General features: G+C 40.8%; 1 non-coding gene across 1 annotated transcript; it reads left to right on the forward strand.

The window, feature by feature from the left end:
- The first annotated feature begins 1,618 nt into the window (after positions 1 to 1,618).
- On the forward strand, positions 1,619 to 1,702 carry Trnal-cag (transfer RNA leucine (anticodon CAG)). The gene has a single exon. It is a non-coding gene; the product is annotated as a tRNA-Leu (tRNA).
- Positions 1,703 to 7,500: the final 5,798 nt, after the last annotated feature.

The following is a 7,500-nucleotide window of genomic DNA, read 5'->3' on the forward strand; positions in this document are numbered from 1 at the left end:
TAATAATAGCAATTATTGGATGATTTTAAGTATACAGTATAAACGATTGTGCAAATTGCTATCGGCAAAAGCGCATAACAATCTCCAAGTTCTGCCATATGAAAGCCAATTCACTGGTGCCTGCAAAATATTTTTCAGATCTTAACTAAATTCTCGTGCGTCGTTCTTAGATCATTAAGGAATTTATTATTCCAATTTTTAAGAACGAATAATTTTCATGCTCAAGTATTTGTTCATCTCTCCTACTTGATTAAATTTATCGTACATGCACTATCTGGCTGTTTCTGAAGTTAAAGTTTTTAATTTCACACAGACTTTGTTTCATTTGTTAACCTTATTTTGCGGTTGAGAGTTTGCTTTGTGAATTTCTACCCGTTATATTTATTTTACAGACTAACCCTAATTTATTTCGACAATTTTTCCTCAACGGAAAGAGGAGCTGGGGAGCTGCAGTGTGAGAGGTAGTATGGAAATTAATAATGCCCCAAGAAAATGAAGTGTCTCCACTATTTTTGCAACTTGTTGTAGCTTTAAAAAGAGAAGTCATGGGTCCGTGTCCCTTCCAAGAATAAATTCCAAATCAGACTCATCGATTAAGGTTGTACCTCGAAGCTCTAACCGAAATGAGATGCTCTAAAACGCATCATCATCTGGTTTGTCTAGTGAGAAGGATTTGATCTCATTAAAGCATTCCAATTTACGGAATTATGCACAACTTCACAGATTTTCATACACTCCAGATTTCAAAAAACCTCACCCAGTCATCAATCAAGCCCAAGGCACCGATGGGATTTGAGCCCATGACCGCCAGTTTGCTCTTCAAGCGAGTCGTTTACATAAACGTTAGAAAAAGACACAAGCTGAAAAATTACAATATCCTAATACTAGAAAATGGTTCCTCTACTCCAATGTTTATTGCACTAACATTAGAGCTGTGATTTACCTAAACAAGTTTCATAACAACTAAAATAAGTACTTCCACAACTCCCTCAAATCATAGCAGAGCCGAGAGTCTTGAGATCAAGCGCCAACTTAACTTTGTTGTCAAGGCCATTCTACATGACAGCACCCCTATAGCAAAACGCTCTCTTAGCAGCCTCGGTATGGGCCCGGGCAAGAAAGCATTAATTGAAGAGCGCCGTTAATTGTATAAATGAATTCCGGAGGTTCGCTCGAACAAATTCTTTACACCATCTGGACAAAGATTATTCCGAATTAAAAACACTTATTTGTGAGCTGCTTCAAGCGTTACAACAACCGTCACAACCTTTGCTCAAGGTTGTCCCACCATAGGTAGTGAAGTAGATCAGCAGATCTTGTGTTAAAATCATGAAAGCCTTCTCCCGGCCCTATTTTACGATCTATGGAGTCTGTCACACTGGATTTTACAAATGCAACCCCAAACCTCACAGCAATAATTTAGGTAGGGAAGGACTAAAGCCTCATATACATTCGCAGCAAGGTTTGGCGAGGCACCAGGCCGGGGCGGATACGTTTCAAGGCCCCAATGCCTGCAGATACATTTTCTCGCCTTCAACCTACATACCATTGCAGAGGTGGTAGGCCTTACGTCGGCATTTTTCCGAAGACGCTCCTCCCCATTCGAAACTGAGTAGGTGTCAGGATGGCCGCACGGTCCAAGGCGCTGCGTTCAGGTCGCAGTCTACTCATGTAGGCGTGGGTTCGAATCCCACTCCTGACACTTCACCTCATTTAAGATGTTTTTTTGTTACTCCGAATCTTGGGAAACTAAATTCTGTACGCTTAATTTAGGTGAGCGCTATGTACAGGTTTGGAAAGAAAATGTCGAAAATAACTTGACGTCAGGTGATCAGAGTCAAATTTGGAATAAGGAGAATAATTAAATTTAGCAATGATTAGATGATTTTAAGTATACAGTACACCGATATTACCCGCACTCCTACTGAGATATGGAGGTCTGGCTGCCACTTTCAGATGAAGATAAAGGAACAGGAAGCAAAGACAAGTAGAGAGGGAAGGGAGGAAAAAGGCACGTCTCACAAAAAATGACTGAGCCTTCTATGGAAATGATAATGAATTCATGTCGATGATATCTCTTATACTCGGGTGGGGAAGACCGCTCTAAATAATATAACGTAAACAGCGATTACAAGCATTTGCTTGAACTGCATAACTATTTTTATAACTTAACGTTTCGTATGTTACAACATACATCATCATAAGTGATTGTTATTCAGTTACAGATAAATTTAAAATTAAAAATACAATTGAATGGACTGGGAACTAACGAAATTGATTGACGTAAAACGACAAGAATTATGCTAATAATAGAGAATGATAAAGTTTCTCTGGCACTGCAACGTTTTCAACGAGTTCACGCTCTCGAGTGCATCATGGGTAATCAGGGCAAGGCTCAGAGAAATTCAAAGGTTTGTAAGAAGTTCAAAACAATGAAAAGTATTCATGATAGGCAATTTTGGGTTTTTATTTTCCAAAACAGAAGATAGGCGCTTAAAGGTGCGGCAGAACAAATTTGGAGAGAATGGCTATTGTGGAAATTATTTTATTAAAAAGAGTTTCTGTCATATATTTCCTGTAATTCCAAACGCACAAATATACAGAGAATGTATGGAGACAAAAAAAGGCAATATTTAGCAATTCCAAAGAACGGAAACCAAGTCTAGTTCTTCTCCGTTGTGAGCATGAACTTATTTGTTTGGTTTATGAAGGCGAAAGTCTATAAAGTAGAGTCATGTACAGAACATTTGGCTTTGAATTTCCATACAAACCTTTGAATATCCGACCATGTTGTCCTGATTACCCATGAGTAGTAGTAGTAGTAGTTGTAGAAACTTTATTCAGAGTGTCAAAAGCCATCTAGCCATGGAAAAGAAATCCCTTACTAATTTGGGGACACCAATTAGGGAAAAATTTACAAGCTAAAAACTATATACAATAATAGGTAAAATATCAACAGTTATCTAGTTTTAGGATTAATAGTAAAAATATACAGAAATCAAAATGAACAGAGGCTACAGCCTGCGCAGCCATCATCTAAAAGTTCACTTATATTAAGTTGAAGGACATTAGGGTTGTAACGTCCCTGGTACTCTTGGGTAGTTTTATCCATAGCCTAGGCCCAAGATATCTAATAGAGTGCTTGCCGTAGACGACTGTCTCATACCTGGGTATAGAGAAATCTGCTTGCCTCAAATTGTAATTACTATTTGGTTCTTTAAAGATGTTATTTATATAAGCAGGGCACAGTTTATGCTTTACTTTATACATTAGAATGCACAGATCCTGTAAGCGTCTGTTTAGTAGAGTAGGCAACTCTGCCTTCTCTAATAATTGTTCATAACTAGAATTATTGTCCTTGAAAACCGCCCTAAGTCCTCTTTCTTGTTATCTTTCAAGCTTTCGAGTGTCGCTCGCTTTGCAGAAATGCCACACAAGGTGACAGTACGTGAGAAATGGTAATACCGCGCTTTTGAATAATATTAACTTAGATTTCATAGGAATTAAATTGCGTAGTCTCATTAGAACACCAATTCTCTGACTGGCTTTTTTGCAGATAGAGGTTATATGCTCAGAGAAATTTAGCTTAGAATCTAACACTACTCCTAGAAGTGTGATGTTATCTTTAGTTAAGAATTCGGCATCGTTCACGCAAATATTACTGTAATTTTGAGTGAAGCCCAAGTTCAAAACTTGGTAGTTTGTTAGGTTTCCCGCCAGTAAGTTAGAATCATACCACGTTGTAGCCAAGTTGGCACTATCCTTTAACTGGAAAGTCACAGCTGCCTGGTCTGCTCCTACGTGGTAAATTTGACGGTCGTCAGCATACATAGACAAATTCGCTGTTAGGCAGTAGGACAGGTAATTCTGGAAAACATTCCGTAACAACGGGCCAAGCGCGGAACCCTGAGGACAGCCACGACTCACGTAACGGCTCGAACTAACATGACGGCCGATCTCTACTTGATATTTCCGTTCATTTAAATTGCTGTTTAAAAGTTGAATAGCGCTTTCCTGAAAACCGTACGCTTCAAGCTTGCTCAGAAGTAGTGGTGCGTGTAACGTGTCAAATGCCTTTGATCATCCTTGGGAAACTTGGCTGCCCAGCGAAATTCACCACCCTCATCAGACTGCTTCATGATGACATGACTGGAGAAGTGTTGTCCGACGGCGAATCCTCTGAAAGATTTGATATCTCAAATGGAGTGAAACAACGATCCGTGCTCGCCCCAGTGTTATTCAACCTCTACTTCACACAAGTGATACTTCATGCCACCAGAGATCTGGATCTGGGCATCTACATCCATTACCGTCTCGATGGGTCACTGTTTGATCTGAGGCGTCTGACAGCAAAGACGAAAACGCTGGAGAGGTCACTAGTTGAAGCGCTGTTTGCCGATGACTGTGCTCTTATGGCCCACAATGTACACCATCTGCAGGTAATTGTTGACGTATTTTCTGAAGCTGCAAAACATTTGGGCTTAACGATCAGTCTCGGCAAGACAGAGGTCCTTCTCCAGCCTGCACCAGCGACCCGTCTTCAACAGTTACATCACCATCGATGGCACTCAGCTACAGAATGTCGAGTCATTCAAATACCTATGGAGTACCATCTCCAATGAAGGGACTCTGGACAGGGAAATTACAAACAGGATTCAGAAAGCTAGCTAGGCTTTTGGCAGACTTCGTATCAAGGTCTTACAGCACAAACCCATCTCTCTGTCTACCAAACTCAAGATCTACAACGCAATAGTTCTTCCATCACTGCTGTACGGCTGTTAAACCTGGACTCTTTACCGAAGGCATCTAAGAAAGCTCGAGCAGTTCCACAGACGCTCACTGCGCTCCATTATGCGGATACGCTGGCAAGATCGCGTCTCGAACCAAGACGTTCTAGAGAGGGAAAGTACTACCAGTATCGAGACTATGGTCCTCAAAGCCCAACTACTCTGGCTTGGCCATGTTATCCGAATGGACGAATCTAGGATTCCTCGCCAGCTTTTCTACGGAGAGCTATCTCAGGACAGACGCAACCAAGGCCGATCCAAGAAGAGATACAAGGACAACCTCAAGTCCAACCTCAAATGGGCAGGAATTCAACCGAAGGAACTGTAGACTGCCGCAGCCAATAGATTTGGATGGCGAGCGACTGTCCAGAGAGCTGCTAGAAACTTCGAGCTCGACCGCCGTCTGTATATTGCAACAGCTAGGGATCACCGTAAAAGAACAGCGAAGGCTCCAATCACAACTGGTGGCACACCATGCCCGATCTGTGGCCGTGTATGTGCCTCGGACTTTGGACTTCAGAGCCACATGCGTGTCCACCGTTGACACTTGTTCATTTCTACTTGTTCATTTCAACTATACAACTGATGGCTTCAAACAAGAGACTATCAGGTGAGAGAACACATCCCGTGCCCTATGATAATCTTTTTCAATCTATTTTAAGCTTTCCGCCACGCTGTGAAAGTCATTTTTAGTTTCGTCCCCATGGTCAGAGGATCAGATGCCATTGTGAAGAAACTTGCGAAGACTTTTCTCGCCGTTGCATGATCCAGTGAAATACTAAATCGAAATTTGAAGATTTTTCGAAGCTCGAAATTTCAGCATCTTCCTCAAAAGAGCTCGCATCCCCACTTTCTGTTGATTAGACATCGACCTTCATCGGATTCAGCTATGTACAGCATGGACCAGTTTTCTCTAGGTGGACGGGAACTTTTCCCACTCTTTTCAAAATCAAAGTTTTCAGATTCATCGACCAACTCGATGTCTACTACAGATGCCATTTTCTCAAAGCAGAACAACAAAGCGGTCATTACGTCATTACAATTGATCAATCAGGTGTCTTTCCTAAAATAGCCTCTCAGCTTGACTGCGAGCTAAAATTAGATTGAAAAAGATTATCATGGGAAGAGGCCCATGTATGGGGGATGTGTTCTCTTACCCTCATACACCTTATTCCAAAATGGCCGCTGATTTATGCGGATACAAATTGGCTCTTGTTGCCTCGTTCAAGATAATATATTCTTATGAATTTTAAGCTTAAGAACAAGGCATCAAGGGCTTATTTGAATAAAAACAAAAGAATATTTAAATGGCGGCCATTTTGGAATAAGGTGTATAGTCTCTTGCTTCAAACCATCAACTCATTTTGTGCTTTGTTAATGTTATTCTCGAGTTCGAGAGACAACCTATTATTGTTCACTGGTTGGTTCAAGACATTTTTAATGTCGTAGAGAGCAGTATAAAAATAAAGACCGAATAAAGGAGCGTTTGCCAAGGGTGTTAGCTCTCTCTGCCGTATATTTGATCTTTATGTCGGCCTTAAACCGTCACAAAGCTATACGAGCAAAAATAGTCATTTGAAAGTCTACACGTGCAAAACGCTGAATTTGAGATGTTAATACAGCTCTCTCAGGCTTCCGTACAACATAAAAGTTTCCCTCTCCCCAAAAACCAACATTTGACTTGATTTGTGTTAATTGTTGATTTCAGTTGCCAGCGTCCCCAGCAAAAGTGCTCCAGCGCTAGAACGACTAGACTATAAAGCCCCTTTCCTTTCCTTTCCTTTCGTTTCCTTTCCTTTTCTGAAGTGCATTTGGGAAAATAATAGGCCTCATGATGCAGCAGAAAAACTGAAGCACTGTGGATTGGCCCTTTGATCTGCAGTACCTCTGGGCCTTTCGACTTGTTCTCGTGATTCCAGATCGCTTTCATGACAACAGCGGTCTCTTTTGGGTTTTCAATAAGTGTTTTTAATCTATAGAGCGTTTTCACATGACGTCACGGCAGCCATGTTGGTGTTCCAAAACAAAGGAATGGCGGCCATGATGGTGTATCAAGCTCATCCTCCGGGAATTGAACTCTATTTTTAAGCAGATACATTCTTTTGTTTCAGTAATCCAATATAGCTGCTGGTCACTTGAGTGAAAACGCTCCATATTCTAATATTCCTGAGTAATTGAAAATGACACCTGTAAATGTAAGTATTGTCCTGTTCTGCCTGTAACATGTGTGCCAGATAGATTTATGGAAAAGGAGGCGCTTATGCTCGTCCTTTCCTTCTTTTGTCTATTGTTTTAACTCTGTTATGTAACAATCGTAAATCGTCATTTTCTCTGTAAATTTACTGTGTAACCTAATTCTAGATATTGTAACTCGTTTCTTGTAATCTTTATAACTTGTCATATTCCGTTCGTGCTAGTGTAACATACTGTCGAGACAAGCGATTTTCTTTGTTGTGGAAAAAATATGTTAATGTGCCGACGCGCAGGCGTAGTGCGTCTGGCAGGCGTCATTTTGACGTGTGATTGGCACTTGATTGTTCAGTCAGACTAAGAAAATATAAAAAGAGCTGTATACCTAACAAATAGAGTGAGAGCAAGAACTAGTTGAACGAGAGCTGTAAGATCGACCCGAGAACACCAAATAAAGAATTGAAATATGAGGAGTGTTGAAGAGTCTTTCTTCCCCCAAAAAATTCCCTTCAACAGTATGCAA

This window comes from Montipora capricornis, chromosome 8, assembly GCF_036669925.1.
Source record: "Montipora capricornis isolate CH-2021 chromosome 8, ASM3666992v2, whole genome shotgun sequence".
Taxonomy (NCBI): domain Eukaryota; kingdom Metazoa; phylum Cnidaria; class Anthozoa; order Scleractinia; family Acroporidae; genus Montipora; species Montipora capricornis.